Source organism: Salmo salar, chromosome ssa29 (assembly GCF_905237065.1).
Source record: "Salmo salar chromosome ssa29, Ssal_v3.1, whole genome shotgun sequence".
Lineage (NCBI taxonomy): Eukaryota > Metazoa > Chordata > Actinopteri > Salmoniformes > Salmonidae > Salmo > Salmo salar.
The window spans coordinates 735,253-750,761 of record NC_059470.1 but is presented as its reverse complement, the minus strand read 5'-3'; the positions used below and the strand labels follow the sequence as shown (position 1 = coordinate 750,761).

Sequence of the window (15,509 nt, the reverse complement as noted above, 5' to 3'; positions counted from 1 at the left end):
CAAAGCTTAAAAATCCTTCAACCTGTGTCCTCTTCTTCATCTACACTAACTGAAGTGGATTTAACATGTGATGGAGGCCACTGTGTTCTTGGGGACCTTCAATGCTGCATACATTTTTTGGTAACCTTCCCCAGATAAGTGCCTCGACACAATCCTGTCTCGGAGCTCTAAAGACAATTCCTTCGACCTCATGGCTTGGTTTTTGCTCTGACATGCACTGTCAACTGTGAGACCTTATATAGACAGGTATGTGTCCTTCCAAATCATGTCCAATCAATTGAATTTACCACAGGTGGACTCCAATCAAGTTGTAGAATCATCTCAAGGATGATCAATGGAAACAGGATGCACCTGAGCTCAATTTCGAGTCTCATTGCAAAGGGTCTGAATACTTATGTAAATAAGGTATTTCAAAATAACTGTTTTTGCTTTGTCATTCTGGAGAATTGATGAGGGGGAAAAAACAGTTGAATCCATTTTAGAATAAGGCTGTAACATAACAAAATGTGGAAAAAGTCAAGGGGGCTGAATGCTTTACGAACATATTAACAGAAATGATCTTAACCAAACAAACATTGTAGACTAGAAATTATAGAAATGAATGGCTAATGTACTACTGGTAATATATGTAATGGGGAATTGATATACGCAAACAATCAAATGCAAACAATTCACACAATGAGGCTATTAAACAATGAATGCGCACAAATTGGCTGGAGAGCGTGTATTCTAGAGACTTGCATTGTGCATTTTAGCCACAATCCCCTTCTTCAACTGTGCCATCCCCGCGGCATCCGCAATGGCTTAGTCTTGGCCTCCTGAATGGATTAGTTCACTGAGATGGCTGTGAATAAGACAGTTGTCTTGTGTGCCATAAAATATATATATTTGCTACTGCTCAAAAAAAATACATCTTGGTCGACCAACAGCCTATCGATCACACAATCGACTAGTCAGCCATAATTTCATTTAAAATAAATGTGCAAACATTTCTAAAAACATGTTTCACTTTGTCATTATGGGGTATTGTGTGTAGATGAGTGAAAACTTTTTTTTAATCCATTTTAAATTCAGGCTGAGACAAAACAAAATGTGGAATAAGTCAAGGGGTATGAATACTTTCTGAAGGTACTGTAGCTAGTGTCTGCTTGCTGGCTGAACCAGTCTCAAATCAACCCATATGAAATGAAAGGCAGGGATGCTACCAATGCCAGTTCACATATGCAATGCTGAATACTCCCTCTAGCTAGCTAGTGTGGTGACATTTTAACTAATGCAAGAAAATGTGTTTTCATATCTGTTCTGCCTTGATTATTTGATGCGCCAAGTTCTACAGCACAGCTGACTGCTCTGTGCAATGTTATCGTGTTGGCCAATTGTTACAAAGTAGCGAGGCACAATGCCAGCTGTCAGAGTCAGATACATGCTGATTTCTGAGAACAGTCCCATAACTTTGGTGTCATACAACGTCATGAAGAACCTGGCAAACTAGCTGATGTTTGGCCATTCAAACAAGCTTGCACTAGAATGCTAGCTGGAGCAAATTTGCTGATCGAGCATGGTTTTCCGTAGTAACCAGTGCATCATCGCTACAGAGAGCGGAGTGATTTTCAGAATTAGGAACTAGTGTTAGGCGGATGAGCAAAATTTAGATTTTTAGAGATAAGTTCCACGTCCTACAAGATAAATCGGTTGAGGGACGAGCGTTGAGTAGGAGTGACACCATCTGATGTGAGACAATGGAATCACTACTAGAACTATCCGGCCAGGCTTTTAACCAGGCAAGAGTGTCTCTTATATTTAAACACAGCAGACCATGAACACACAGAATGTGTTCCATACTGTACGTACAGTAGGCTACACAAGCACACACCTTTCATGTGTCCACTGGTACATGTAATAACAAGTGCATAAACATATGGTGACTCTCAGGCATAGCCTGCCCCACCCTCTCTGCCCTGTAAGCTGGTAGCCTAGTGGTTAAGAGTGTTAGGCCAGTAATAAAAAGGCTGCTGGTTCAAATCCCTGAGCCGACTAGGTGAAAAATCTGTTGATGTGCCCTTGAGCAAGTCACTTAACCCTGATCTCCCCTGTAAGTCGCTCTGGATAAGAGCATCTACTAAAATTATCTAGGAACTGGCACTCTCTCTAGGGAAGGGGTGGGTAACTGGAACTCAGACAGCAAACAGCGGCCCCACCTGGAAAAACGTCCCAAGAGGGGATGTTGAGGGAAAGGGTCAGCTTTGGCCACCAGGTCAGGTTGCACACTAACACACACATGTCCACTGTAAAAAGAGCAGCTGGTCAGTCATTAGCCAGTTTTTCATTAGCCTCTCTAAGGTATGCGGGACGAAATCGTCCCACCTAGTCAACAGCCAGTGGAATCGAGTGGCGCGATATTCAAATACCTTAAAAATGCTATTACTTCAATTTCTCAAACATATGACTATTTTACACCATTTTAAAGACAAGACGCTCCTTTATCTAACCACATTGTCTGATTTCAAAAAGGCTTTACAACGAAAGCAAAACATTAGATTATGTCAGGAGAGTACCCAGCCAGAAATAATCACACACCCATTTTTCAAGCTAACATATAATGTCACAAAAACCACAGCTAAATGCAGCACTAACCTTTGATGATCTTCATCAGATGACACTCCTAGGACATTATGTTACACAATACATGCATGTTTTGTTCAATCAAGTTCATATTTATATCAAAAACCAGCTTTTTACATTAGCATGTGACGTTCAGAACTAGCAAACATACCGAAAACTTCTGGTGAATTTACTAAATTACTCACGATAAACGTTCACAAAAAACATAACAATTATTTTTAGAATTATAGATACAGAACTCCTTTATGCAATCGCGGTGTCAGATTTTAAAATAGCTTTTCGGCAAAAGCACATTTTGCAATATTCTGAGTAGATAGCTCGCCAATTTGACACCCACCAAGTTTGGCGTTCACTAAACTCAGAATTACTATAAGAAAAATTGGATTACCTTTGCTGTTCTTCGTCAGAATGCACTCCCAGGACTTCTACTTCATCCACAAATGTTGTTTTGGTTCAAAATAATCCATAGTTATGTTCAAACATCCTCTGTTTTGCTCTTGCGTTCAAGACACAATCCGAACGGTGACGCGCGGACGCATGTCGTGACAAAACATTTCTAAATATTCCATTACCGTACTTCGAAGCATGTCAAACGCTGTTTAAAATCAATTTTTATGCGATTTTTCTCGTAAAATAGCGATAATATTCTGACCGGGAGACGTCTTTTTCGTTCAAAGACTGAAAATGTAAAATGGACTCTTCACGTGCACGCGCACACCCGTCTCATTGTTCTCAGATCGACCACTATCCAAATGCGCTACTGTTTTTCAGCCAGAGACTGCAAAGTCATCATTCAACGTTCTGGTGCCTTCTGAGAGCCTATGGGAGCCTTAAAAAGTGTCACGTTACAGCAGAGATCCTCTGTTTTCGATAAAGAGGGTATAGAAGGCCAAGAAATGGTCAGAGAGGGCTCTTCCTGTACAGAATTCTCTCAGGTTTTGGCCTGCCATATGAGTTCTGTTATACTCACAGACACCATTCAAACAGTTTTAGAAACTTTAGGGTATTTTCTATCCAAATCAAACAATTATATGCATATTCTGGTTTCTGGGCAGTAGTAATAACCAGATTAAATCGGGTACGTTTTTTATCCGAATGTGAAAATACTGCCCCCTACCCTAGAGAGGTTAGTTATCTATCCTGATTTCAGATATGCACTCACGTAAGTCACTCTGGATAAGAGTTGACAAGAGCCTAAGCCTCTATACCAAGGTGTTACAGCTTATAGGACCATTCTCAAAGAAAGAGCAATTGCTATATTTTGGTCCCCTCTAGGTCTCTTATTGTGCCACCAAATAGGCCTACTACTTGTAGCTTTAACTAATCCAGTAGCTAAGCTTCTTAGCAATGACAACATACAGACACTTCTTGGGTGAAAGAGGCCCATAGAAAATTAGACTCCAGTAACTGCCAGTCAAATGAGGTCTACTCGTAGAAAGAAAACAAAACTTTCACAAAGTGTTAGGCTCCTTCGTTCAATCTCTCTCTTTGATATTCACTCACACAACCCTTTTTCTGTCCTGACACATGGGTCACATGACGAAAGTCAGTCACAAAAGTATTTTGGGGAAAGGTAGGTCCAGTTCTTTCCCATGGATGACTTTTGAGGATTTTATTTTCAATGGGGATAAGTCAGCATCCCGCACAGTGTTCAGATAATAGGGCTGGGAATTGCCAGGGACCTTACGATAAGATATTATCACGATACTTACGTACCGATATGATATGCATTACTCTCATTATTCTCCCGATTCTATAAATATTGCGATTCTATACTGCGATTTTATTTCCATTTGTTGTTCCAAACATATTGCTCACTATATGTCTGCTGCAGAGAGACGAGAGAGCATAAGAAAACTAATTTGGATCAGTCAGGGTGAAAAAAGTGCTGAAAACATGTTGGCTCGCAATTTCAAAGAAGATGGAGAACAAGCAATAGGATAAACAATACTGGAGTTTTGGTGCAGGTACAGACGACTAGCGCCAGCTAACACTACCTACAGTAGCAAAAAAATAATACTCGCCTCCTTTTGAATAGGTCAAAGGTAATCGAGGAGAGGCGGCAAGGAGAGGAAACGTGGAATGCGGTTGTATAAAATAATACTCCTCCACTCGCCTTTACAGGGCTGGATTCCAAAATATATGTGTAAAGTGATGAAAACAAATTAAGTTAGTTGTGCCAGACATTCTATAGATAAAAACAATATGCTACTTACCGTTTTAAACATGTGTATGCTTTTCTCCTCCGACACAACTAAAGCCGATTCAAAGGGGGTGTGGCAGATTTTAAAACGCTTTCACGAAGGACTCCGGTAGGATACACATAACTATCCTCTCTTCCGTTCGCCTACTAACAAACTGACATCTCCTCGACCACTTATAGGTTTTCTTATAGGACAGAGGACGGAGGAGAGACATGTAGGATGGACTTTTGCCCATATTAGAAAAGGCCTAGGTGTGTGCCTTAACATGAAAGTATGAGTGTGCGGACCGTTTTGGATGTGTGTGTGTCCCTGAGGACAGTGGGTTTGCTTATCGGGGATCCAGGGGGACAATGAATAATTCACTCCAGAGAATACTGAATAATTCTTACCTACCACTCTTACCTACAGTACCTACTACATAACACTACCCTATGAGCCCAACCGACAACCACATAAATACTCGCCTACTAAACACACAATGAATAATTCACTCCAAAGAATAGTGTCTGAGACCTCAAACCTCCATCACCAGAGAAGCTTAGAAGAAGTACAACTTCCCTTTTCTCAAGGACCATAACAACATGCCACCCATGGATGCCACTTCCTCCTCCGACATCCTCACCCAATCAACGTTTGGATGACCACACATATAACTCTATAAGACCATAGACAGCTAAAGGCTGAGTCTAAAACGTCCCTTTCTCAAGTACCATAACATCATACCATGCCACCCATAGACGCCACTTCCAGTGAGTCTTCCTTCTCATCCATTCAATGCATGTAGCATGCATAAATCAATGGAAGCAAAGCCCTCTGTCTAAGCTCCAGCCTGGATCTAAATCAGCCTGGGAGGACGGCTCTAAAGCCATCAGCTCTTATTTATGCTACCAGGACGATTCCAAGCCATTGAGCATCCTCAATACTCTGACACACAGCTCCAAGGGGAGAATCCAGAGTTTCTCAGAAACTATGGTTAAACCCAATAGAGGATGTTTTAAATTACTGTCTGAGGGGAATTGTCTGAGATTAAATGAAATGGGGAAAAAGGTAAAGAAGGGTGAAAAACGGTTTTACATCATGATGACTTAAGTACGAACATGGGAATGGGCTTTTCTGTCTGTGTCCCAAATGGCACCCAATTCCCTATATAGTGCACTACTTCTGACCAGAGCCCTATGGATCCTTGTCAAAGGTAGTGCAGTATAAAGGGAATAGGTGTCATTTGAGACGCAGCCATTCAGTCCTAGGCCTATGAACTGAACAAATGCCCTTTGCTGTCCAATAAGAAACAACCTTGTTAAATTCCCAGGCCAGCAAGTACCTCAGGGGCACAAAGAGACACTGTGTGAGCCTGATAGCAGAATAAAGTGGATATTTATTACGGTCACTGTTACCATTTTTATAAATGCCTGACTTTTGCAAAGAGCAAGAAGAAGAGTCAAGGATTCTAATTTCTCACCGAATGTGCCCGTTGAAAGTGAAAGGCTAGCCAGACACACACTGACTTTTCCTTGAACTTTAATAAGACACACAGGAGGAGGCTCAGAATCTGATTTGCGACAGCCTGAACCACTCACAGGTAGCCTAATCCTCCAGCTCCAAGTTCAATATTCTAGCCTGCCGGGAACTGCAAACAACATGCCAGCAAGCTAACAAACAAGTAGACTAGTACTAGACTAGACCTACACTCCCAAAGCTTCCATATCCCCATTGAAGATCATGCACAAATATACCAAAAAGCAGATGAGGAGTAGACAATCATTGTCTTAAAGGTAGCCTAGCTAGAGTTGGTCTTTATGTAAGGCCAGCATGTTTGGCTGCAGTGGGCTTCTCAAGGTAGCCTGGTTTAACCACACTGAATGTTGCACTCATCATGTTCAGTCTGGTTTAACCAGGCTAGCATCCTGTGTAGGGCCTCCAGCCTCCTTAAGCATCCTTGCCTATACTGCAGTGGGTTAAATATGGTCAGTCTCTCATCTTGATCATTACATTTAGCTCCATACAATAACTATAAAACATATAAAAAAAATAACATTTTCAATATCTTCAATTAAAAGAAGCAGTAAAAAATAAAATGTATATTAATCATTACAAGCAATCAGTAATGTACTGTACTCTTCTGAACTATGCTCTAATTTTACTGTGCTCTATGGTACTGTACTGTGATGTACTCTACTGAGCTCTATTGTGCTGTACTTTAATGTCCAAACTTCTGAAACATAGACGATCTGGACGAACCAAATTTGGTCTTGTTTGGCGGTGGAGCTCATTAAAATAATAGCCAGTGTGTAGTGTTTTAATGATACAGAAATACCAGGTTTAGTATCACAATACTCGATAGCATCACGATACTCGATACCAAAACGATACCACAGCAACAAAAGTCACAGAATGGCACTTGATTCAGACAGATAAACTCAGCTATTGCCCTGTTCAATCGTTGGACATCTTTTGAGTTCAATATTATTACATTTGACATTTTGTACATTTTTCAGAGACAACCATGCAGTGTTGTAGTACTTGAGACCAGTCTCGGTCACATATTGAGCGTCTCGGTCTCGTCTCTGTGTTAAATACATTTTTACTCGGCCTTGACTCGCTCTCGGACAATGAGGACCAACCGAGACCAGCGGAGTAAAAACTTAAATTATCAGCTCCCATTGTCATCGTATAAAACCGCTTTGCCAGGCCAAATATCCACACTCCTTTCAAGACAAATTTTGCCTATGGAAACCTGGGCTTCCTTCTTTACTCGTAAAATTACTGTCATTTACTATAGTTGAAAAATATCCTCAAACGCTTGTCAGAACTTCCTTAATTCGCTGGTAGGGAAAAGTGGGGGAAATTATTTGAAGTTGCACACTCACTATTAGTAAGGGGAGACCGGGGGAGGTTGTAACATATTTTGTAACGTTATGTATTTATAGGCAATTTGTGAGGAGAAAATGTGAACGTGATCAAATTTGGTTTATATTCAAAATTGGGCTGGCTAAGCTGCCTATACGTTTCCAATCCAAAATTAATTAATAACTGGAATTAATCAATAAACATAATAGTGATGACAGATGTTGTCACGGGCGTCGTATGAATTGGACCAAAACGCAGCAGGAATGTGTATGCTAATTTTCTCCTTTATTTGAAGAAACGAAAAACAAAAAAAACACACGAACAAAAAGAATGACGAAAAACAGTCCTGTCAGGCACACAGCTAAACAAGGAACAACTACCCACAAAATCCCATAGAAAAACACCCCTCTTAAATAGGACCTTCAATTAGAAGCAACTAGGAGCAGCTGCTTCCAATTGAAGGTCAACCCAACAAACACCACATAGAAATAGACATACTAGAACTAACACAGAAATAGACTAACAAGAACATAACCCAACAAACCCCGAAACACTCTAAACAAACACACCTCTGCCACGTCCTGACCAAACTACAATAACAAATGACCCCTTATACTGGTCAGGACGTGACAGTACCCCCCCCCCCCCAAAAGGTGCAGACCCCCGGATGCACCTTAAACAAAAACACAAAAATAAACCGAAGTCACAAAAATATTCCCAAACTAAAGGGGGGGAAGGAAGGGTGGCCACCGTCACCGATGGTTCTTGTGCTACACCCCCCCCTCCCCAACCTCCTACTACGGAGGTGGCTCAGGCCTTACTCCCCAACCTAACCACCCCCGCTAACTGGTTATTTTATATTACCCTTCCCGAAGTCTCTGGACTAAGGCGCATCGCTGAAGACCTCGGGCTGATGCGCGTCGCTGGAGACCTCGGGCTGATGCGCGTTGCTGGGAGCTCCGGACTGGAGGGCGACTCTGGCTGCGCCGGTTCCGGACTGGAGGGCGACTCTGTCGGTTCCGGACTGTAGGGCCGTCTCTGTCGGTTCCAGACTGTAGGGCCGTCTCTGTCGGTTCCAGACTGCGGGCCGTCTCTGTCGGTTCCAGACTGCGGGCCGTCTCTGTCGGTTCCAGACTGCGGGCCGTCTCTGTCGGTTCCAGACTGCGGGCCGTCTCTGTCGGTTCCAGACTGCGGGCCGTCTCTGTCGGTTCCGGACTGCGGGCCGTCTCTGTCGGTTCCGGACTGCGGGCCGTCTCTGTCGGTTCCGGACTGCGGGCCGTCTCTGTCGGTTCTGGACTGCGGGCCGTCTCTGTCGGTTCCGGACTGCGGGCCGTCTCTGCTGGCTCCGGACTGCGGGCCGTCTCTGCTGGCTCCGGCTGTGGGCCATCTCTAGACGGGGCACTGTTGCCGGAAGCTCTGGACGGGGAACTGTTGCCGGACACTCTGGACGGGGCACTGTTGCCGGACACTCTAGACGGGGCACTGTTGCCGGAAGCTCTGGACGGGGAAAGCGCACTGAAGGCCTGATGCGTGGGGCTGGCTTAGGAGGCGCCAGACTAGGGACATGCACCACAGGGCTAGTGCGAGGAGCAGGACGAGCTGGACTGGGCTGATGCACTGGAGGCCTGGTGCGTGGGGCTGGTACTGGAGGTACCAGACTGGAGACACGTACCCCAAGGCTAGTGCAAGGAGCGGGAACAGGACGTACTAGACTGGACTGACGCACTGGAGGCCTGGTGCGTGGTGCTGGCTTTGGAGGCACCAGACTAGAGACACGCACCTCAGGGCTAGTGCGAGGAGCAGGAACTGGATACACCGGGCCATGAGTAGGCACTGGAGGTCTGGAGTGCACCTCCTGCAGAACCCGTCCTGGCTGGATGGTAATAGTAGCCCTGTACGAGCGGAATGCTGGCACAGGGCGAACTGGGCTGTGCAGAGGCCTGATGGCTGCCGTGCGTAGAGCAGGCATAGGGTAGCCTGGGCCTAGGAGGCGCACTAGTGGCCAGATGTGCTGTGCAGGCATACTCCTACCCGACTGGATGCCCACTCTAGCACGGCACTTGCGAGGAGCTGGGATCACTCGCACCGGACTGTGCATGCGCATGGGCGAGATCGTGCGCACTTCCGGAATACATCGGCGCTCTCACTGCCAAACGCTCCCCATAATAAACACGGGAAGTTGGCTTAGGGCTTACCCTAGGCCCAGCCAAACTACCCGTGTGCCCCCCCAAAAAACTTTTTTGGGGCTGCCTCTCGCACTTGCCTCTCGGTGCGTATAATGCCTCATAATAGCGCCGCTCCACCTTGGCTGCCTCCAGCTCCTCCTTAGGGCGCCGATACTCCCCAGCCTGGTGCCAAGGTCCTGCCCCATCCAGAATCTCTTCCCATGTCCATGACTCCACAGAGCTCTGCTGCTGCTCCTTCCTTCGCTGCTCGGTCCGTTTGTGGTGGGTAGTTCTGTCACGGGCGTCGTATGAATTGGACCAAAACGCAGCGGGAATGTGTATGCTCATTTTCTCCTTTATTTGAAGAAACGAAAAACAAAAAAACACACGAACAAAAAGACCGACGAAAAACAGTCCTGTCAGGCACACAGCTAAACAAGGAACAACTACCCACAAAATCCCATAGAAAAACACCCCTCTTAAATAGGACCTTCAATTAGAAGCAACTAGGAGCAGCTGCTTCCAATTGAAGGTCAACCCAACAAACACCACATAGAAATAGACATACTAGAACTAACATAGAAATAGACTAACAAGAACATAACCCAACAAACCCCGAAACACTCTAAACAAACACACCCCTGCCACGTCCTGACCAAACTACAATAACAAATGACCCCTTATACTGGTCAGGACGTGACAGATGTGAGTTAATGTTTTATAAGGCCTACAGTTGCATAGGCCTGCATGATGCAAACATACATAAAACAAGCTCAGCCCCGTGAGTTCTATTGGGTAGAGGAAATCCCCCTCCTACTCTAGTCTAAATATAATTAATATGAACAAGTATAAGGTTGCTGCAGTTTGACAGAGTTTTTCCCAGTTTATTTTAAACCATGTGACCTGATTAGACAAATATGGTCCCATCATAGCCCTTATAATACCTTTTTACAACTTATTAATCACTGTCATACCTTAAAGGTTCCAGAGTTTTCCTGGTTAGGTTAACAGAAAAGGAAAAACTTTGGGCCCAGGAGGTAAACATTTCCCCACCACTCTCGGACCTATGGTGCCACCAGTCTGCTTGCAGTAGTCAGTTATCGTCAGGTATGTGGATGATCAGGGCTTTATTCAGGAACGTTTCTTGGGCTACTTTGATGTGTCAAGTGGGCGAGATGCACAGTCTGTGTTTAACCTCTATGGGCTAGGTGGGACGTTAGCGTCCTACTCTATTCAACAGCCTAAAAAACCTAAAAAACCTAAAAAATGCAATAATTTCTATATTTCAAACATACGACTATTTTACACCATTTGAAAGATAAGACTCTCGTTAATCTAACCACATTGTCCGATTTCAAAAAGGCTTTACAGCGAAAGCAAAACATTAGATTATGTTAGGAGAGTACATAGACACAAATAACCACACAGCCATTTTTCAAGCAAGCATATGTCACATAAACCCAAAACACAGCTAAATGCAGCACTAACCTTTGTTGACCTTCATCAGATGACACTCCTATGACATTATGTTATACAATACATGCATGTTTTGTTCAATCAAGTTCATATTTATATCAAAAAACAGCTTTTTACATTGGCGTGTGATGTTCAGAAATTGTATTCCCACCGAAAAGTTCTGATGAATTTACTAAATTACTCATGATAAACGTTGACAAAATGCATAACAATTATTTTAAGAATTATAGATACAGAACTCCTTTATGCAATCGCTATGTCAAATTTTAAAATAGCTTTTCGGCGAAAGCACATTTTGCAATATTCTGAGTACATAGCTCAGCCCTCACGGCTAGCTAATTTGACACCCGCCAAGTTCGGGGCAACCTAAACTCAGAATTACTATTAGAAAAATTGGATTACCTTTGCTGTTCTTCATCATAATGCACTCCCAGGACTGCTACTTCCACAACAAATGTTGTTTTTGTTCCAAATAATCCATAGCTATGTACAAATACCTCCGTTTTGTTCGTGCGTTCAGGTCACTATCCAAAAGGTAACGCGTGAGCGCATTTCCAGACAAAACATTTCAAAATGTTCCTTTACCCTACTTAGAAGCATGTCAAACGCTGTTTAAAATCAATTTTTATCGTATTTTTCTTGTAAAATAGAGATAATATTCCAACCGGACAATGCTGTATTCATTCAAAAAGGAAGAGAAAAAATGGTGAGGTCTCGTGAACGCGCATTTCCAATCTCTTAGCCACCAGGCAGTCCACTGACAAACTGTGCTCCTGTACTCTGCCCGGAGACAGGAGACGCGTCAATCCGCTTTCTGAACGCTTTGGAGAGCCAATGGAAGACTTAGAAAGTGTTACATAACCCCACGGGCACTGTAGTTTCGATAGAGAAGCAAAGGGAGAACTACAAATACGCAAACAGGCCACTTCCTGCTTGGAATTTTCGCAGGTTTTTGCCTGCCATATGAGTTATGTTATACTCACAGACACCATTCAAACAGTTTTAGAAACTTCAGAGTGTTTATCGAAATCTACCAATAATATGCATATTCTCGTTTCTGGGAAAGAGTAGTAACCAGTTTAACCTCTCTGGGCTAGGCGGGACGAATTCGTCCCACCTACGCAACAGCCAGTTGAATCCCGTGGCGCGATATTCAAATACCTTAGAAATGCTATTACTTCAATTTCTCAAACATATGACTATTTTACAGCTATTTAAAGACAAGACTCTCGTTAATCTAACCACACTGTCCGATTTCAAAAAGGCTTTACAGCGAAAGCAAAACATTAGATTATGTCAGCAGAGTACCCAGCCAGAAATAATCAGACACCCATTTTTCAAGCTAGCATATAATGTCACAAAAACCCAGAAGACAGTTAAATGCAGCACTAACCTTTGATGATCTTCATCAGATGACACACCTAGGACATTATGTTATACAATACATGCATGTTTTGTTCAATCAAGTTCATATTTATATCAAAAAACAGCTTTTTACATTTGCATGTGACGTTCAGAACTAGCATACCCCGGGCAAACTTCCGGGGAATTTACTAACAATTTACTAAATTACTCACGATAAACGTTCACAAAAAACATAACAATTATTTTAAGAATTATAGATACAGAACTCCTTTGTGCAATCGCGGTGTCCGATTTTAAAATAGCTTTTCGGTGAAAGCACATTTTGCAATATTCTCAGTAGATAGCCCAGCCATCACGGCTAGCCATTTAGACACCCACCAAGTTTAGCCCTGACCAAAGTCAGATTTACTATTACAAAAGTTTGATTACCTTTGTTGTCTTCGTCAGAATGCACTCCCAGGACTGCTACTTCAATAACAAATGTTGGTTTGGTCCAAAATAATCCATAGTTATATCCAAATAGCGGCGTTTTGTTCGTGCGTTCCAGACACTATCCGAAATGGTAAATCAGGGTCACGAGCATGGCGCAATTCGAGACCAAAAAATTCTAAATATTCCATTACCGTACTTCGAAGCATGTCAACCGCTGTTTAAAATCCATTTTTATGCCATTTTTCTCGTAAAAAAGCGATAATATTCCGACCGGGAATCTCCGTTTAGGTAAACAGAGGAAAGAAAACAAAGCATTCGGTCGACGCGGGCACGCGCCTGAGTCTCACAGTACTGTAACCAGCCACTACCCAAACGCGCTACTTTTTTTCAGCCAGAGCCTGCAAAGCCACGATTCAGCTTTTTGCCGCCTTCTGAGAGCCCATGTGAGCCGTAGGAAGTGTCACGTAACAGCAGAGATCCTTTGTAATGGATAGAGATAATCAAGAAGGGGAAGAAATTGTCAGACAGGCCACTTCCTGCATGGAATCTTCTCAGGTTTTGGCCTGCCATATGAGTTCTGTTATACTCACAGACACCATTCAAACAGTTTTAGAAACTTTAGGGTGTTTTCTATTCAAAGCCAATAATTATATGCATATTCTAGTTACTGGGCAGGAGTAGTAACCAGATTAAATCCGGTACGTTTTTTATCCAGCCGTGTCAATACTGCCCCCTAGCCCTAACAGGTTAAATCGGGTACGTTTTTTTATCCGGCCGTGAAAATACTGCCCCCTAGCCCAGACAGGTTAACTTCACGGAGAAACTTGTTGTTCAAACCTACAATGGCGCAGCTGTAATGGAATGTATCTGCTATTTGTATTTACAGCTAAGTCCCTTCCTGTTCCCTAATTAAGAGGTGATGAAAGCTCCACACCATTGTCAACTCTTTCCTGACATGAACTGAAGCCACGTCTCATGTGCCCGCTCATCCACTGGCGCATTGAATGTTTCCTCTCCAAGCACTGTGAGCATCCCTATCAATTTTCTCTCATTATTGTATGTAGAGTTAATCACATCCACATACACAAACACAATCACAATCACATTATTACATATCAATGATTTTACTACTTGCTTGGACTAACTCATTCTTAGGTCTTTTGTCTAACTGTGTAGTGTGTTGTGTTATTGTTTGTCTTCCCAGTCAAATCCTGTCCTGCACTGAAGTCAAGCTTCTGAACACCTCAACTCATGCCTCATACCCTCATTCAATCACTGCTGTGATCCCTTTCAAAAATGATGTAAGTAGCCCTCTCGTTCCCATTCCCCATAATATTGTACTATAAATGTCTTTATTAAATGCTTTAGGTTAGAATAATTACCCTTTGACGATTTTTGAAACACTTTGACGTCTCCATGCGTTCCGCGCCTTTAACGTGGGTCTCCCATCCTCCTCAATTGTTCAACTCACCAGCCTCCACTGTTAGGCAAAAAAAAAGAAGCCACAGAAGACTCACTAATAATTACATTATTTTATCAAACTAGTTTAACTTGACTTTTTGCAGTAATCACTGATCTGGGTTTCAAGTCTTTCTATGAAAAACGTGTTTAACCAGAACCATACACAATGCACATCTACTAATAATTTCTTCCACTACAAATCTACCATTCCAGTGTTTTACTTGCTATATTGTATTTACTTTGCCACCATGGCCTTTTTTGCCTTTACCTCCCTTATCTCACCTCATTTGCTCACATTGTATATAGACTTATTTTTCTACTGTATTATTGACTGTATGTTTGTTTTACTCCATGTATAACTCTGTGTTGTTGTATGTGTCAAACTGCTTTGCTTTATCTTGGCCAGGTCGCAATTGTAAATGAGAACTTGTTCTCAACTTGCCTACCTGGTTAAATAAAGGTGAAATAAAAATAAATAAATAAAAATAATGACCAAGCTCTTGTAGCAGATTAATGCATTGTAGAAAATGAGCATGGGTCTCATAAACAATCTGTCAAGCACAAGCCCACTTGCTAATGAGTGGCAAGCTTAATCTTTCAAATCTTTCTAGCCAACTTGGATCTATATTAGCTAGAAGAACAGTTGAACTGTTATGAACACACCTGTTTAAACTGTTGTGTCTCTCCAACTGTTTGAACAGCATGCTAGCCTGCTCACTTTGTTTAGATCAGGGGTGTCAAACATACACATTTAATTGTGGGGGGAGGGGAACAAACTCAAAATACCTTAAACTGTGTATAACTGATTATGGACTTACATTTATACTGTTTCTTGACTGTCCAGCTCACTAATAATCACGAGACAGCCAGGGAGCATAAAACATTTTAAAAACGATGAATAGAGAACAATTTTTTGCACATTTTGGACGGCAATGAA

General features: G+C 42.7%; 1 protein-coding gene across 6 annotated transcripts in view; it reads right to left on the bottom strand.

The window, feature by feature from the left end:
- LOC106590020 (MAGUK p55 subfamily member 7) overlaps positions 1 to 15,509 on the bottom strand; it is a 284,039-nt gene that overhangs the window by 201,905 nt on the left and 66,625 nt on the right. For 4 of the 6 annotated variants that reach the window (XR_006762736.1, XR_006762737.1, XM_014180502.2 and 1 more), the window contains exon 2: positions 14,494 to 14,591. The exons of the other annotated variants lie outside the window; for them this stretch is intronic. The gene's annotated coding sequence lies outside the window, so the exon portion shown is untranslated. The remainder of the gene's footprint in view (positions 1 to 14,493; positions 14,592 to 15,509) is intronic. 6 annotated transcript variants of the gene reach the window in all.